The 18,095-nt window shown below is 35.9% G+C and overlaps 1 pseudogene; it reads left to right on the top strand.

Annotated features, from left to right (window-relative positions):
- The first annotated feature begins 16,754 nt into the window (after positions 1-16,754).
- Positions 16,755-17,739, top strand: LOC110198627 (eukaryotic translation initiation factor 3 subunit I pseudogene; annotated as a pseudogene).
- The last annotated feature ends 356 nt before the right edge of the window (positions 17,740-18,095 follow it).

Genomic DNA, 18,095 nt, shown 5'->3' with positions numbered 1-18,095 from the left:
TTTTGGCAGACTAAATGAATTTATTTTTAATAGATCATTAAACTAGTAGATGTGGAAAGTGTTATAATCTACATGGGTTTTAACACAACCTTTGATATTTGATAAAGTACCTCATAATCAGGTGGTGAAATGGATGGAGTGCTGAACTTGCTATATAGAAGATCTGAGTTCAAATATGACATGAGACACTTACTAGCTATGTGACCCTGGGAAAAGCACTTAAACTCTGTTTGCATCAATTTACTCATATGTTAAATAAAAGTAATAATATAGCACCTACCTGCAGGGTTGTTGAATATTCAATGTGATAATAATTGTATAGTGCTTAACGCAGTGCCTGCCACATAGAAAGCACTATATAAATGTAAGCTAAATTAATTATTATTATTTTTAGAAAAGTATTATATGATAGTACAATCAGATGACTTCAGAAAACATTGGAAGATTGAACTCAAAAATAGCTGTTAGTAGTTCAATATCAATGTGGTCTCCAATGGAGCAATTTGGTCATTTGTGCTATTTAACATTATATACCCACACACACAGAGTATATACCCCATTTAACAAATCAGTGAAGGTGACATCTTTAAAAAATAATCTGAAATATTTGTAAACAGAAAAAACAAGAATAATTAAAACATAACATTCCACCCATAAAAAGTTGGGGAAGAGTGAGAACAAATGTAGATGACATTAGTAGGGAGGTACAAGGATAAAGAATGCCTGCTCAAGATGACTTACAACTCTAGACAGTAGGACTTGATGGCCCTTGTCTCCCTCTGAGAAATAATCCATTTGGACCCCTACTCTATTCCAATCAGTATTAATCAGCTTGATATTTTACATAAATCATACAGGGATAGATAGATTTTTATAGTGGGACTCAAACTTTAATGTAATGTTTGCTACTTTTTTTTTTACCAAATTATGAGGCTCACTTGTATAACCACAAGAATTCTGACAAAGATGTCTCCATCCTATTTAGCTCAAATTCCATGTCCAAATCCATCATGGGTGGGATGCCTTGATACTTTGGAAAGTCCTACAACTTATTTTTGTACCTCCAGACCCTTATGTCTTGTCCAACATAAGCAGGTGACCATCTTGTGACCACATAGTGAAGATGTTTCATGCTTCTCCCAACCTGTAACCCTCTTCCTGTTATGTCATTTTGGCCCTCAAGAGCAAGATCTATCAACCAATAAGATTCTGTATTTCATCATGTCTCTTTTGCATATTTGACTATCAAACCCTATAAAGACAAGGTCCTATAAGAAGGGGAATCTCACATCATAAGGAACAGCTGAGGTCTGGTTCTTTAGTGGGAACAATGGATCCTTTAATAAAGTTCCATTGGATCAGAGCTCTGTACCAGTGGTTTTTCTTGCAGATTGCTCAAGTATAATTCCTACATCCCTAAGGCACAGTCTGGAATACAGTTCGTTGGTGGGTAGGGTTCTCTTCTGGGCATTTCTTTTCTCCTGTGGTATTGTATACATCAAAAAAAAATTGTGGAGCATCAGAGCCAATAAAGTCAGGGTGGGAATTTTCCCACCCCAAGACAACTTAGGAGGTTGGCAGAAGAGATTTATGACACTAGGTTAGAAGTTGGTCCGAAGACCTTGCATGGCAGTACCAGAAGTGAATCTTAGAGGTGGCTGCAACGGGGCAGCAGCAGTAGTGTCTCTCAGCTCAGAGATAGTAAGGGCATCAGTCAACTGGTCAGAAAGAGATTGTATGGAACCCTTTGCTGGCATTGAATGAAGCTGGTGCTGATTGGAAACTCTATTGCCCATAAGCAATTCTGGGTCATAGTTCCAATGCAGAGAGATCATGGTGGTCAGTCATAAGGGAGGACGACCTTTGGCCACAGATCCAAAGTGGAGAAGATTAGCATTTGTAGCTGTAGCAGAGCGGTTCCTAGTCACAGTTTCAGGGCCAAGAGTAGCACAGGTGCTTGTATTTACAAGAGAATAAGGGCCTTTTCTGGGTAAATACCAGGGCACAGACCAGGAAACCATTGACCATACACAGCACCTTGGAATCACCAAAAAATTGTAAACCCTTAGAACTAGTTCTGAAAATAGCTTTGAAGCTTTGAAGTAAGCAGAACCAAACTTTAATATAAAGTACAAAGTCAAGAAATAGAATAGGAAAAGGAGCAAACATTAAGAAAAAGAACACGACCATAAAAAGCTACTATGTTGGAAGAGAAGACCAAGACACAAATGGAGAAGAAAACAATGTGAACCAGCTAAAACCAAAGCCTCAAAGAAAAATGCTGATTGGATGCAAGCCCAACAAGTTGTTGGTTGTTTTTTTTTTTTTTGACATGTTACAGAAGCAAGAGAGTAGTACAGGAAAAATTTGCAAAAGAAATAAGAATGATATATAAAAATTAAGAAAATAACATTAACAGCTTGGTGAAAGATGCACAAAAAAACAAATGCTAAAGAAAATACCAATATTTTTAAAAATTAGATTAATGATAAAAGACACAGAAAGTTACTGAAGAAAAGAACTCCTTAAAAAGTAGAACAGCCTTCCCCTTCTGGGAGCCAAGATGGTGGAGTGAAAAAGTAGTAGCTCTCACTCTCCCCTATCAACTTCTGAAAACCCAGAAAATATCACCCCAGAAAAAAAAAACCCTGGAACACCTGAACTAGAAAAAAGATGGGGAGCAGCAGTGCAGCAGCCCAGCAAACAGGTCTCCCAGTGCCTCAACAAAAATAAGGGAGGCAGAACTACAAGGGGCCCCAGGCTGAACAGTACCCTGCAGCATTCATCTGAAAGGAGGTTAAAAAAAAAAATTAAAGGCTTCCTAAAGCCCTGGCCTTTCTGATTCCAACCCAAGGTGAGCTGTCAGAGCCCTGCAGCTTCCAATGAAGAAATCCTGAAGCCCAGGTGGTAGAGCAGGCAAACACCAACACTTGGACCTCTGAGTGCCTCAGTGAGGGGGGGGGAACTGGTGGAAACCAGCTCAGAAAACCACCAGGTGCCTCGGCACTCTACCACAAAGGAATCTCCCAGTGCATTAGCAGAAGCGAGGTAGACAACACTGCAGGGGGCCCGAGGCAGATAAACACCCTGCATCTAAAAGGGGCTGAAGAAAGCTAAAGGAAGGGAAAAGCAGGCAACCTAGAATTGCCTGAAAGTTCCAGCCTTGCTGATTCCAGCCCAACATGAGGTAAGCTGCCAGAAACCTACAGCCTCCAATTGCCAGCATAAGAGGCCCCAGCACACAAGCCAGTGACCAAGACCTAGGCTCCCAACACAAGAAGCTTGGGTCAGTACCCTCTGTTCCCCAGCAGGAGAGCTCAATCTCTTTAAAGGCCAGGGAATAAAGAAACACCATGAGTAAAAAGAAACGTACCATAGATTCATATTATGAGAAGAGTGAAGATCAAGACAGAAATTCTGAAGAGGACAACATTGTCAACAAACCCACATCTGCAACAACAAAAGGGAATATGAACTGGTCTGAAGCCCAAAAAGCCTTCTTAGAAGAGCTCAAGAAGGATTTTAATAGTCAAATGAGAGAGGTAGAAGAGTCCTTCAAAAATACAATTGGCCAATTGGAAAAAAATACACTGAAGAAAACAAGTCCCTAAAAAACACAATTGGCCAATTGAAGAAAGAAGGACAAAAACTAACAGAAGAAAACAGTTTGTTAAACTAAAATTGGACAAATAGAAACTGATGTCTCTATGACAGAGCAAGAATCAGTCAAACAGAAACAAAAAAATGAAAAAATAGATGAAAATGTAAAATACCTCATCAGTAAAACAACGACCTGGAAAATCGACTCAGGAGAGACAATTTAAAAATTATTGGACTACCTGAAAATCATGATGAAAAAAAGAGCCTGGACAGTATCTTTCAGGAAATCATAAAGGAAAACTGCCCAGAAGTCCTAGAACCAGAAGAAAGAATCCACCGATCACACCTGAAAGAGATCCCAAATTGACAAACCAAGGAATATAATAGCAAAATTCCAAAATTACCAGATGAAAGAGAAGGTGCTGCAAGCAGCCAGAAAGAAACAATTTAAATATCATGGAACCACAGTCAGGATTACACAGGACCTTGCAGCTTCTACATTAAAAGACCCAGGGCATGGAACATGATATTCCAAAGGCAAAGGAGCTTGGAATGCAGCCAAGGATCAATTACCCAGCAAAAATGAGCATCATTTTTCAAGGGAGGAGGTGGATATTCAATGAAATAGGAGACTTCCAAACTTTCCTGATAAAAAGACCAGAGCTCAACAAAAAATTTGATCTTCAAGTACAGGACTCAAGAAGGACTTAAAAAGGTAAATGGGACAGAAAGATACAATATGTTGTTAATAAGGGGGGGGCTGTTTAAACCCTACAAGGGAATATGACACTTGCAACCCTTGAGAACTGTATTGTTATTACACCATGTTAAAGGAGTATACATAAAGAGGGTGGATATTAGTTGACTTTGATGTAATGATAAAAAAAAATCTAATCAAGTGGGTTAAATGGATCCAAATAAGTGAATCAATCTGATCTTAGAAAATGTACTGAGAAAGGAGGAGGCAGACAAGGGTAAATTACATTACAGGAAAAGACACAAAATCCTATTACAGCAGAGGGAAAGAAGGGGGGGAGCATTGTTTGAACCTTACTCTCATCAGATTTGGCTCAAGAAGGGCATAATATCAGTTAGGTATAGAAATCTAACTTGCCCTATAGGCAGTAGGAGGGAAAAGGGGAAAGAAAAGGGAGGGGGGAAAGAAGGGAGGGAAGAAGCAGTAAGACTAAAGGGGAAGAAAAGGAAAGGGATAATAAAGGGGGAGGGACTGAAGGAGGCGGTGGTCAAAAGCAAAACACTAGTGAAGGGGGAAAGGAAAAAGGAGAAAGAAAAGCATAAATGGGGGAAAAGGATGGAGAAAAAGACACAGATAGTAATCATAACTGTGAATGTGAATGGGATGAACTCTCCCATAAAATGGAAATTGCAGAATGGATTAAAAACCATAATCCTACAATATGTTGTTTACAGGAAACACATTTGAAAAAGAGTGACACATACAGGGTAAAGGTAAAAGGCTGGAGCAGAATATATTATGCGTCAGCTGAAGTAAAAAAAGCAGGGGTAGCAATCCTGATCTCAGACAAAGCAAAAGCAAAAATAGATCTAATACAAAAGAGATAAAGGAAGGAAACTACATCCTGCTAAAAGGCACCATAGACAATGAAGTAATATCATTACTAAATATATATGCACCAAATGGTATAGCATCCAGATTGTTACAGGAGAAGTTCAGGGAGGTACAGGAAGAAATAGACAGCAAAACTATACTAGTGGAGAACCTGAACCTCCCCCTCTCCGCACTAGATAAGTCTAACCACAAAATAAACAAGAAAGAAGTTAAGGAGGTGAATAGAACATTAGAAAAGTTAGGTATGATAGACCTCTGGAGAAAACTGAATGGGGATAGAGAGGAATACACTTTTTTCTCAGCAGTACTAGGGCATAAAAACCTCACAATGCAATGCAGAAAGGTAGAAATATTAAATGCATCCTTTTTAGATCATGAAGCAATAAAAATTATATGTAATAAAGGGCCATGGAAAGATAGACTAAAAAATAATTGGAAACTAAATAATCTAATCCTAAAAAATGATTGGGTCAAACAACAAATCATAGAAACAATCAATAATTTCATTCAAGAGAATGACAATAATGAGACAACTTACCAAAACCTATGGGATGCAGTGAAAGCAGTTCTTAGGGGAAGTTTTATGTCTCTAAATGCTTACATAAATAAAATAGAAAAAGAGGAGATTAATGAATTGGGCATACAACTAAAAAAACTAGAAAAAGAACAAATTAAAAATCCTCAACTAAACACCAAATTAGAAATATTGAAAACCAAAGGAAAAATTAAGAAAATTGAAATTAAGAAAACTATTGAACTAATAAATAAAACTAAGAGCTGGTTTTATGAAAAAACAATAAAATAGATAAACCTTTGGTTAATTTAATTAAAAAAAAGAAAGAAGAAAACCAAATTACTAGTATCAAGAATGAAAAGGGAAGCTACCACCAAGGAAGAGGAAATTAAAACAATAATTAGGAATTATTTTGCCCAACTATATGCCAACAAATTTGACAAATCTTAGTGAAATGGATACATATTTACAAAAATATAAATTGCCCAGATTAACAAAGAGGAAGTAAAATACTTAAATAACCCCATCTCAGAAAAAGAAATTGAACAAGCCATTGATGAACTCCCTAGGAAAAAATCTCCAGGGCCAGATGGATTTACATGCGAATTCTATCAAACATTTAAAGAACAATTAATTCCAATACTATATAGACTATTTGGGAAAATAGGTGAAGAAGGAGTCTTACCAAATTCTTTTTATGATACAAATATGGTGTTGATACCTAAACCAGGAAGAGTCAAAATAGAGAAAGAAAATTATAGACCAATTTCTCTAATGAATATAGATGCAAAAATTTTAAACAAAATACTAGCAATAGATTGCAGCAACTTATCACAAGAATAATACACTATGACCAGGTAGGATTTATACCAGGAATGCAGGGTTGGTTCAATATTAGGAAAACTATCAGCATCATTGAGCATATCAACAACAAAACCAACAGAAACCACATGATCATCTCAATAGATGCAGAAAAAGCTTTTGATAAAATACAACACCCATTCCTATTAAAAACACTAGAAAGCATAGGTATAAATGGAGTCTTCCTTAAAATAATAAATAGCATATATCTAAAACCTTCAGCAAGCATTATATGTAATGGGGACAGGCTAGAAGCATTTCCAATAAGATCGGGGTGAAACAAGGATGTCCATTATCACCACTGTTATTCAATATTGTACTGGAAACTTAGCTTTAGCAATAAGAGAAGAAAAAGAAATTGAAGGCATTAGAATAGGCAAAGAAGAAACAAAGCTATCACTCTTTGCAGATGACATGATGATATACTTAGAGAATCCTAGAGAATCAAGTAAAAAACTACTTGAAATAATAAACAACTTTAGCAAAGTTGCAGGCTATAAAATAAACCCACATAAATCATCAGCATTTCTATATATTACCAACAAAGCCCAACAGCAAGAGATAGAAAGAGAAATCCCATTTAAACTTACTGTAGACATTATAAAATATTTAGGAGTCTACCTCCGAAACAAACCCAGGAACTCTATGAACACAATTACAAAACACTTTTCACACAAATAAAATCAGATCTAAATAATTGGAAAAACATCAGTTGCTCATGGGTAGGCGAGCTAATATAATAAAAATGACAATCCTACCTAAGCTAATTTACTTATTCAGTGCCATACCAATCAAACTACCAAAAATTATTTTATAGAGTTAGAAAAAATAATAACAAGATTCATTTGGAAAAACAAAAGGTCCAGAATATCAAAGGAACTAATGAAAAGAAATGCAGGGGAAGGTGGCCTAGCAATTCCAGATCTTAAATTGTATTATAAAGCAGCAATCATCAAAACTGCTTGGTACTGGCTAAGAAATAGAGGTGGATCAGTGGAATAGGTTAAATATGCAAGACACAGTAGTCAATGACTATAGTAATCTATTATTTGATAAACCCAAAGACCCCAGCTTCTGGGATAAGAACCCACTCTTTGAAAAAAACTGCTGGGAAAACTGGAAAAGAGTATGGCAGAAACTAGGCATAGACCCAAATCTCACACCATATACCAAAATAAAGTCAAAATGGGTTCATGACTTAGATATAAAGGCTGATACCATAAGTAAACTGGGAGAACAAGGAATAGTTTACCTATCAGATCTATGGAGAACAGAAGAATTCATGACCAAACAGGAGATAGAGAACATTATGAAAAGCAAAATGGATAATTTTGATTACATTAAATTGAAAAGTTTTTGCACAAACAAAGCCAATGCAACTAAGATTAGAAGGAAGGTAGAAAATTGGGAAAGAATTTTTACAACCAGTCTCTCTGATAAAGGCCTCATTTCTAAAATATATAGAGAATTAAGACAAATTTATAAGAACACAAGCCATTCCCCAATTGATAAATGGTCAAAGGATATGAACAGACAGTTCTCAGATGAAGAAATTAAAGCCATCTATAGTCATATGAAAAAATGCTCTAAATCGTTATTGATTAGAGAAATGCAAATCAAAACAACTCTGAGGTACCACATCACACCTATCAGATTGGCCAACATGACAAAACAGGAAAATGATAAATGTTGGAGAAGATGTGGGAAAATTGGAACACTAATACATTGTTGGTGGAGTTGTGAAATGATCCAACCATTTTGGAGAACAATTTGGAACTATGCCCAAAGGGCTACAAAAATGTGCATACCCTTTGATCCAGCAATAGCACTTCTAGGGCTATATCCCAAAGAGATCAAACAAATGGGAAAAGGACCACATGTACAAAAATATTCATAGCAGCTCTTTTTGTGGTGGCAAAGAATTGGAAATTGAGAGGATGCCCATCAATTGGGGAATGAATGAGCAAGTTGGGGTATATGAATGTAATGGAATACTATTGTGCTATAAAAAATGATGAACAGGCTGACTTCAGAAAAACCTGGAAAGACTTATATGGTCTGATGCTGAGTGAAGTGAGCAGAACCAGGAAGACTCTGTACACACACGTTATGCCATGACTAATGTTGTTAAACTGAACCTTCTCAGCATTACAAGGATCTAAGACATCTCCAGAGGCCTCGGGATGGAAAATGCTGTCCACATCCAAAGAAAGAACTATGGAAGTCGAATCGCTATCATTTATTTTTACCTTCTGTTGAGTTTTGTTTTATCTTTCTGATAATTCCTCCTATTGTTTTTAATTTTTACTTACAACTTCATTAATGTGAAAATGTATTTAATGTGTATGAAAATGTAAAGCCTCTATCAGATTATGAGCCATCTTGGGGGGGGAGGAAGGGGGAGAAAAATTTTCACCTCAAAAACATATGGAAGTGATTGTTGATAAATCAAAATAAATTAACAAAATTTAAAAAAAAAGGGTAGAACAGGCCAAATGGAAAGGAAGGTACCAAATTTTACTGACGAAAACTTCCATCACTTATAGACTTAGAGGATTGCTTTGGAACACATGAGTAGTGACTTGTTTAGGATCATACGGTCATTATGGGTTGGAGATGAAACTTGCATCCAGGTTTTGCTGACTCAAATTCATCTCTTTGTTCACTGTGTATCATTGCCTCTCAAAAACAAAAGTTATTGGGGCAGCTAGGTGGCACAATGGATAGAGGTTCGGCCTTGGAGTCAGGAGGACCTGAGTTCAAATCTGGCCTCAGACACTTGACACCTACCAGCTGTGTGGCCATGGGAAAATCACTTAACCCCAATTGCCTCACCAAAAAAAGAAGAAAAAAAACACGCAACTGACTTTTAAAATAGGTCAAGGAGAGACAATTTAAAACTAACTGGATTTACTGAAATCTGTGATCAAAGTAAAAGCATAGATATTTTTCAAGAAATTATAAAAGAAAATTGCCTCCATACCTTAGATTAGATAGTTAGATACCTTAGAGGATTAAATAGATTAAATAGAAACTTAAAGAATGCACCAATTGCCTCCTGAAAGTGATTTCAAAACTCCCAGGAATATCATAACCAAATTCCACATCTCCCAAGTTAAGAAGAAAATTGGGAAAGCATCCATAAAAAAAAAATGAAACATTGTGGAACCACAGTTAGTTCACACAAGTTCTAGCAGCTTTCACATTAAAGGGCTTGAGGGCTTGGAATATTCCAAAAGGCAAAGAAGCTAGGTATACAACCAAAAAATAACATAACAAGCAAAACTGAGTGTGTGTGTGGGGAAGGATGGATATTTCATGGAGCAAAATAATTTCGAGCATTCCTGATTAAAAGACCATTGCTAAATGGATAATTTGACATTCAGTCCAAGACCCAGGAGAAGAATTAAAAGGCAAACATAAAAGGGTAATCATAAAGGACTCAATATAGTTAAACTCTTTACCTTTCTATATGGGAAGATGATACATGTAACTCCAAAGAAATTTGTTATTATTAGGGCAGTTAGAAGGGGTCTATATACAGAGAATGCATGAGTCTGAGTCAATTATGTTGGGATGATTTGAAAATCAAAAAGAAATTAATAGGTAAGAAAGAAGGATGCCCTGTGATAAGGGGAAAAGGAGAGGTAGAATGGGGAAATTTTCTCACGTACGTGAGGCATGCAAGGAAAAACTTTTTTTTGTATTGGAGGGGGAAATGTGGCAGATTGATGGACAATGTTTAAACCTCACTCTCATTGGAATTGGTTTAAATAGGGGAAAATACACACACACACACACACACACACAACACATACCACATAAATATATACCCAGTTGGCTGTAAAAATTTATCTTACTCAATAGGAAAATGAGTGGGGAAATGATTAAGAGACATGGTGGAGGACATGATAAAAGGAAGACTGGATTAATGATACAATGGTCAGAAGTAAAACAAACTTTCAAGGCAGGACAAAAAGAAAGAAAAACAGAAGAACATAGGGTGGAGGAAAATACAGTCTTTAATCATAACTGTAAATGTTACTGAGATGAGCTCACCAATAAAACTGAAGCCAATAGCAGAATGAATTTGAAATCATAATCAAACAATATGTTGTTACAAAAGACATACTTAAAGCAGAAAAATAGATAACAGAGTTAAAATACAAGATTGGAGTAGAATCTATTATGCTTCAACTGAAGTAAAATCAGGCAGGGGTAGCAATCATCTTAGAGCAAAAGCAAAGTTAGATCTAATTAAAATACATAATCAGGAAAACTATTTTTTTGTTTTTCATGATTTTCTTGCATCACTCTCATTATTTTCTTCCCAGTTTTTTCTCTACTTCTCTTACTTGCTTCTCAAAATCCTTTTTGAGCTCTTCCATGGCCTGGGACCAATTCATTTTTCTTAGAGGCTTTAGATGTAGGAATTTTGACTTTGCTGTCTTCTGGTTATATGTTTCGATTTTCTTTGTCACCAAAGAAAGATTCTATGGTCTGACTTTTTTTTTTTTGAGCTTTGCTCATGATTCCAGACAATTACTTGAGTTATAAACTCTTTGTTAAGGTAGGGTTCTGCTTCCAGTATGGAGAATATACTGTCCTATGCCTCGAGGGCTTTGTGCAGCTGTTTTCAGGGATACTTCCAGGGACCTGTAAATTTCCAGTTCTTCCAAGGTAGTAAGATAAGGGGTGAGGTGTTTACTCCTTTCCTGGCCTGTGCTCTGGTCTATGAGTGACCATAAGCACTCTTTTCTGGCTTGGAACTGTGAGGAGGATTTTCTAAGCATCACCACTACAAGCTCCACCACCAGAGTGCTCATCCTTGCCCCAGGACTGACCCTCAGTACTGTGACCCAGATCCAAGCATGGGTAAAGCAAGAGAATCCTGCACCAGCAAAGAGATCCCTGCAAACCCCCTCTGATCAGCCACTCCATTCCCCCTCAGTCTGTGGGCCCAAAGCTCAGGAAGCAGCTGTCACCCGAGGGCTTTCCAGGACTGGGGCTGGGACTGAGCTGCTCTCTCACCACAGTCACAGACTTTTCCTATTGAACTTCTAAGTTGTCTTTGGCATTCATGTATTGAGAAGTCTGGAAACCACCACAGTTGTCTGTGATTCAGTCTTCTGAGGGCTGCTCCAGGTTCACTGAGGCCTGTTTTGCTTGCATGCCCACACTGAATTGTGTTCCTCTCCCCACCTGGCATAATACACCTTTCTAATCAACCATCCAGATTGTCTTGGGCTGGAAATTTGTTTCACTCTGTCTTTTTGTGGGTTCTGCTGCTTTAGAATTTGTTTACAGCCATTTTTTACAGGTATTTGGAGGGGTTTGGGGGACAGCTCAAGCAAGTCATTGCTTTTACTCTGCCATCTTAGCTCCACCCCCTTCTGGATCTTGAAAACTATTTTTAAAGATGTATTATAAAAAATTAATATTTTCTATGATTAATACATCAGAAAATTACAGAAAATTTCTCTGATAAAGGCCTAATTTTTTCAAAAATATAGAGAACCAAGTCAAACTTATAAAAAGAAGAGTCATTCCTCAATTGATATATGGCCAAAGGATATGATCAGTAGTTTTTAGAAGAAGAAATCAAGGCTATCTATTTATAGTCATACAAAGAAACGCTTTAAATCACTATTGATTAGACAAATGCAAACAAATTATTTCACAGCTTATTTTCCAGAAAACTACAACATTGGAGAATTTTTAATGTACATGATGTACACAGACATGCATATTATTTTGTAATCAACTTCCATTTTATTCTAACTCTTATGATTCATAATTGCACCATATTTGCAGCAGTGTTTAGTGGAACAAGTCTTGGTTTTTGACCCTGAGGACATGGGTTCACAATGCTACCTACTATCTATGTGATCTTTTTAAAAATCATTTAACTTTCTGTAGCTCATTTTCCTTATTTGTAATATAAGACTGGACAAGATGGCCTCTATGCTCTGTCTCAGCTATCATTCAAATGATCCAATGAATATTTGTTAATAAAAGGACAAGTAAGTTGACTGCAAAATAATGTTTTTAGCCACAGAAACTCATGAAGACAGTTGAAAAATGGAAGAGGGGCAGTCTATTCACATTACTAAAATGAATCTTCTGTGTTAAAATTGTTATGTAATGAAGTTAACTATAAGCTAATGAGAAAGGACTTAGTTTTTACTAATTGCAACATCCGTTGGAGAAATTTACAAAAATGCCATTGAAGCAAATTTTGAAACAAAATATTATTCATTTGTCTGTACAAAGGATAAATGTTTGCATTTCTTAAATTGTCTCTGGCCTCTCAACTGCAAAGTTTGAAGTCATCTGCTACAAAAACCCAGTATAAAGCAGCATCGATACAAAAATCATGTGTTAAAATAAACATTTTTGCCAGGTTTGCTAAAAGTGACACATGATAGGTGGTGCACCTAGGATTAGATGATCTTGTTAAGCTTGCTATCCATTTAACTATATTTCCTCCTTTTTTTCTCTTATGCACTAGAAATGTCCTATCAACTTGACCTTCTTCCTCTATTTTTCATTCTTTTTCTTTTTTCTCTTTCCTTCCTTCCTTCCCTCCTTTTTCTTTACTTTCTTTCTTTCTTTACTTTCTTTCTTTCTTTCTTTCTTCTTTCTTCTTTCTTTCTTTCTTTCTTTCTTTCTTTCTTTCTTTCTTTCTTTCTTCACATCAATTTCAGACCAGAAATTTGTATGTAAGGAAGTGAGGATAGAAAAGGAAGAAAACACTAAATGTAGAACTCTTTCAATTATATATAATCCTGTAACCAGAAGCTTTTGGTCAATGGAAAAAGTAGCTTTGTTCTGTGATGGTAACACATAGTGCTTATGATTCCTCTTAGTTAATTTTTTCCAGAGGATTAATGATATTTTTTCATTTCACTCATTGAAAAATGAGGCTTTAAAATCCTATAAAAAGCTTTCCCATTAAGGGAAACATTAAAGGAGAAATAATCCTACTGAATTCAGTAGAAAAGCATGGCATTTATCATGAATGAATCATTGAAGTGGATGCCTATGTGATTTAATAAGCTTTATTTAACCTGAATATCACATGAAGATGCTAATAGTGAATTAGAATCTTATCAAATGTAGCCACCAATTTTGGGTCTATCTGCTTGAAATTAAAGCCAGTGGAGCTAAAGAAAAACAATTTCATTTCAATCATTAGTCCAATAAGTTCCATGAAAAATGTTTTCAACATGTTTCACTTAGAAATTAAAAATTTTAATGGAGCAAATCATTTATTCAAACTTATGTGTGTACACATGTGTGTAGGTTGAAGGTTTGGGGTAGGAAAAGAAATCAATGCAATCATTGTTATTCATGTTCAGGGAGAAGCCCAATATAGCATAACCATTTCTTCAGGTCTGCAACTTTCTATTAACAAAGGTAATTTTCATGAAAACTTATAATCATCTTAAAATTTACCAACCAGGTAGGCTTATTAAGTTTCATTTTATTTCATTTTTAAAATAGTGTGTTTCTATTGGTAACACATCCGTTCAATAATTTCAAAGAGCCTGACACTATAACAAAAAGAAAAAAAATATCATTTCAAGGTGCATATTCCTGGAAAAAAACATAACTTTTATTTTTGTGAGGCAATCAGGGTTAAGTGACTTGCCCAGGGTCACACAGTTAGTACTAAGTGTCTGAGGCTGGATTTGAATTCACATCCTCCTGACTCCAAGGCCAGAGCTCTAGCTGCCCCCCAAAAAATATAATCTTGTGAATTTAGTTCAATAATTTAAATATGAAATTACCCAAGGAGAAATTACATTTTTATTTTGTTTCTAAAGAGGATATAGGGGATACTGGCTACAGAGTCAGTCTTGAATTGAAAAGAGATATAAAGTTCAAGATCTTCTTCTGAGACCTACTTGCTTTTTGAAAGTGAACAATTATTTAACAACTCAAATATCATTATGGAAGATTCACTGATCTGCATCAGTAAAGGGAGCTTCCACAATGAGAGCTCCCTATGTTGATGAATTTATGGGTGCAGATTTATACCTATCCTTTACCCCCAAAGCATGTTCAGCTAACTAACTTTAAATGAGTTTACTTCAGTATTTTTTCTAGTATAAATTTACTGAAGGAAAACAATGCTTTTTGGATTTTAATAATAATAATAATCAGCATTTATATAGCATTTACTATGTGCCAGGCACTATGCTAAGTATTTTATATATATTTGAAGTCATTTGCTCTTCATGTGAGAGGTAGGTGTTATTTCCATTTTACAATTGAAGAAATGAAAGCAGATGGAGGTTAAACAACTTGTCCAAGGTTACATAGCTGGTGAGTTTCTTAAGTCATATTTAAAATTATGCTTTTTCTGACTCCAGTGCTGACATCCTCTATACCCAACTGCCCCATTTTTTTCCTTATTGTTTGTCTTTGAGAAGATTAATTTTTCTTCTAGAAATCTAGGCTATCAATCTTAATGGAGTTCCCTTTTTAAAATAAATGAGAGACTGGAATTGTTGTACTTCAATTATTTTGGAAAAGTGAGGGAGGGTAACAAATGTATTTCCTTCAAAATACTTACAAGATTGACCTATCAAACAATAAAAAAAAAAACCTGGTCTGGGAAGAGATACTACTGCTAATCACCAAATCCTTTGGACTTTTAACTTAGCACTTAATTCTTTATCACATTCCTATAATATAACAATGCCTTTAGAAGGAAGTTCATGCTTTAATTGTGACTTCAATATGATACTTTTGTATGTTGCCATGTGGAGAGAAGGATCAAACAACTTCACAACTAATAAGCTATAGAGTTTGAGGTTTGAGCATACTCAATTGTAGATTTTTTGAATTTTAAACTACAAGGCTGTAGGGTGATCTAGGGATTATTTTGGGATAATTTATTTATCATTAATAAACTTGCAACCTCTTTCCCATTAATCAACTAATTATCTCAAGCTCCCACTCTAGTTAATATAAAACTAATTATTAAATAAACTAGAAAAACTCATTTGTTGATACTTTTTACCCTTATTATTCTATAAACATATATTAAAATTACTGTATATGTATAATTTATTAACAAGAAAAAATAATAAACATAAAGCTAGATATAACCATTTATAATGGTTTCATTATGAACAATGTCACATAATAAGTCACCTCAAACTCTCATAGTATCAGTACATGAGTTTTCTTTATTTTACTAGAAGCACAATCTAATTAAGCTCATGCTAAAAAATGATGAAAATTTCTTAAAACATCTACTTCACATTTCTTCTCAGGGCTAGACTTTTGTCTTTTTCCCCTCTTCCACAGTCTTTTAAAAATGCGTTATACCTACTAACCCCCAACAAACTTTTCATGCAATTCTTTTTTTATAAAATTACTTTACAAAAACATATTGAAAGTAGTTCCAGTAAGGATAAATTTTTCTCTTCACTTTCTTCCTATCTTGATCACAGATTCTTCATAGATTCTCCTGGATCATATAAAATGTTACATAAATTCAGACATCAAAGGGGGTGCTGCTTCCTATCAAGATATTCTCCTTAAGTGACATTTTAAACTGACAACTTGTGGTTTTCTTTCTCAACATTCTTTTTCATCTGCTCTCTTAAAGAGACAGCAAAAGTTTTTATGACCTCTGTTAGAGAGGATATTTTGAAGCAAATGTTTTACACGCATTCCAAAAATAAAGAATAAATGGGAAAATACTTATTTTGCATGGCCCAGCCATGCCAGTATAATGGGGAAAAAAAGAGAGAGAAATTCTTAGATATGGTAGTTTATAAGTTTAGTAGCATGCTAATCAAAGTGCCAATGGGATAATGTATGGAGATAGAGAAAATACTACAAAATCCAAATGAAATATTAAGGAAATAATGGAGAAAAGGGGGTGGAGAATGGGTGGAGGCTAACATTATAGGACTGAAAAAATAAATAAATAGTATAACAAATAAATAAATAAATAAATAAATAAACAAACAAACAAATAAATAAATAAATAAATAAATAAATAAATAAATAAATAAATAAATAAAGCAGTAACCAACAGAAGCGTCTAAACCATTGATAGTGTTTCGGTAAGCCCAAGAATACCAACAAAAGGTATAAGAAATAACTAAGAGGCTCCTCATGGTGCCACAGATCTGTAGTACTGGTGCAGTCGCTGAAGCAGCCAAGATGAAGCCAATCCTGCTCCAGGGCCACGAGCAATCCATCACGCAGATCAAGTGCAACCTCTAAGGAGACCTGCTCTTCACTGTGGCCAAGGACTCCATTGTCAACATATGGTACTCAGTAAATGGAGAGAGGCTACACTGGGTACACTGGAGCTGTGTGGTGTGTGGATGCTGATTGAGACACCAAACATGTCCTCACTGGCTCTGCAGACAACAGCTGCCACCTCTGAGATTGTAAGATAGGGAAGCAGCTGGCTCTGCTGAAGACCAACTCAGCTGTCCATACATGTGGATTTGACTTTGGAGGCAGCATCATCATGTTCTCCATGGACAAGCATATGGGGTACAAGTGCTTTGTCAGTTTCTTTGATCTTGAGGACCCCAGCCATATCGATAGCAATGAACCATACGTGAAGATCCCCTGTAATGCTGATGCTGCTAAGATCACTAGTGCTGTGTGTGGACCCTTGGAGGAGTGCATGGTTTCTGGCCATGTAAATAGGGGGCTCAGTAAGCACAGCACTAAGTCTGGAGAAGTGATGGTGAATGTCAAGGAGCATTCAAGGCAGATCAACGACATTCAGACCCAAGATTTGATGATGTTTGTCACCTGTTCTAAGGACAATACACCCAAGCTCTTCGACTCCACGACCTTTGAGCAGCAATTTAAAAAAAAATTCAGAATGGAGTGACCTGTCAACTCAGCTCTGCTTTTCCCCATCTATGACCATGTAGTCCTGGGCCGTGGGCAGGAGGCCATGGATGTAACTACAACCTCCACCAGAATTGGCAAGTTTGAGGCCAGGTTTTTCCACCTTGCCTTTGAAGAGAAGTTTGGAAGAGTCAAGGGTCACTTTGGCCCCATTGACAGTGTTGCTTTCCATCCTGAGGGCAAGAGCTACAGCAGTGGTAGGAAGGATGGCTACCTCCAAATTCACCATTTCAATCCACAATCCTTTGAGTTTGAGTTTGAGTTTGAGGTATAAGGATTCGGAAAGAGAGAGAGAAAGAGAGATTTCCTTCTATCTCTATTTATCTATACATAGATAAATGTCTTTCCAATCATGTCTTTCTTTAGAGAGGGATATCTATTTGATGATCTCTATTTCTATCATTTATCTATCTCCCTGTCCATCTGTCTATCTAACTAGAACCTCAAACAACATGTGCTAGGAAGATCTTTTAAATCTATACATGGGAAGATGTAAAAATAAAAATTACAGATTACAGAAGAAAAAATGGACAATTTTGATTGCCTAAAATTGTAACAGTTTTGCAGAAAATAGATGCAGATAAAATTAGAAAGGAAACAGATAACTGGAGGAAATATTTGTGACAAATT

This window comes from Phascolarctos cinereus, unplaced genomic scaffold (genome assembly GCF_003287225.1).
Source record: "Phascolarctos cinereus isolate Bilbo 61053 unplaced genomic scaffold, phaCin_HiC Scaffold_4;HRSCAF=312, whole genome shotgun sequence".
Taxonomy (NCBI): Eukaryota; Metazoa; Chordata; class Mammalia; order Diprotodontia; family Phascolarctidae; genus Phascolarctos; species Phascolarctos cinereus.
Note: the sequence above shows the minus strand (reverse complement) of the source record. Positions and strands in the feature narration are given on the sequence as shown.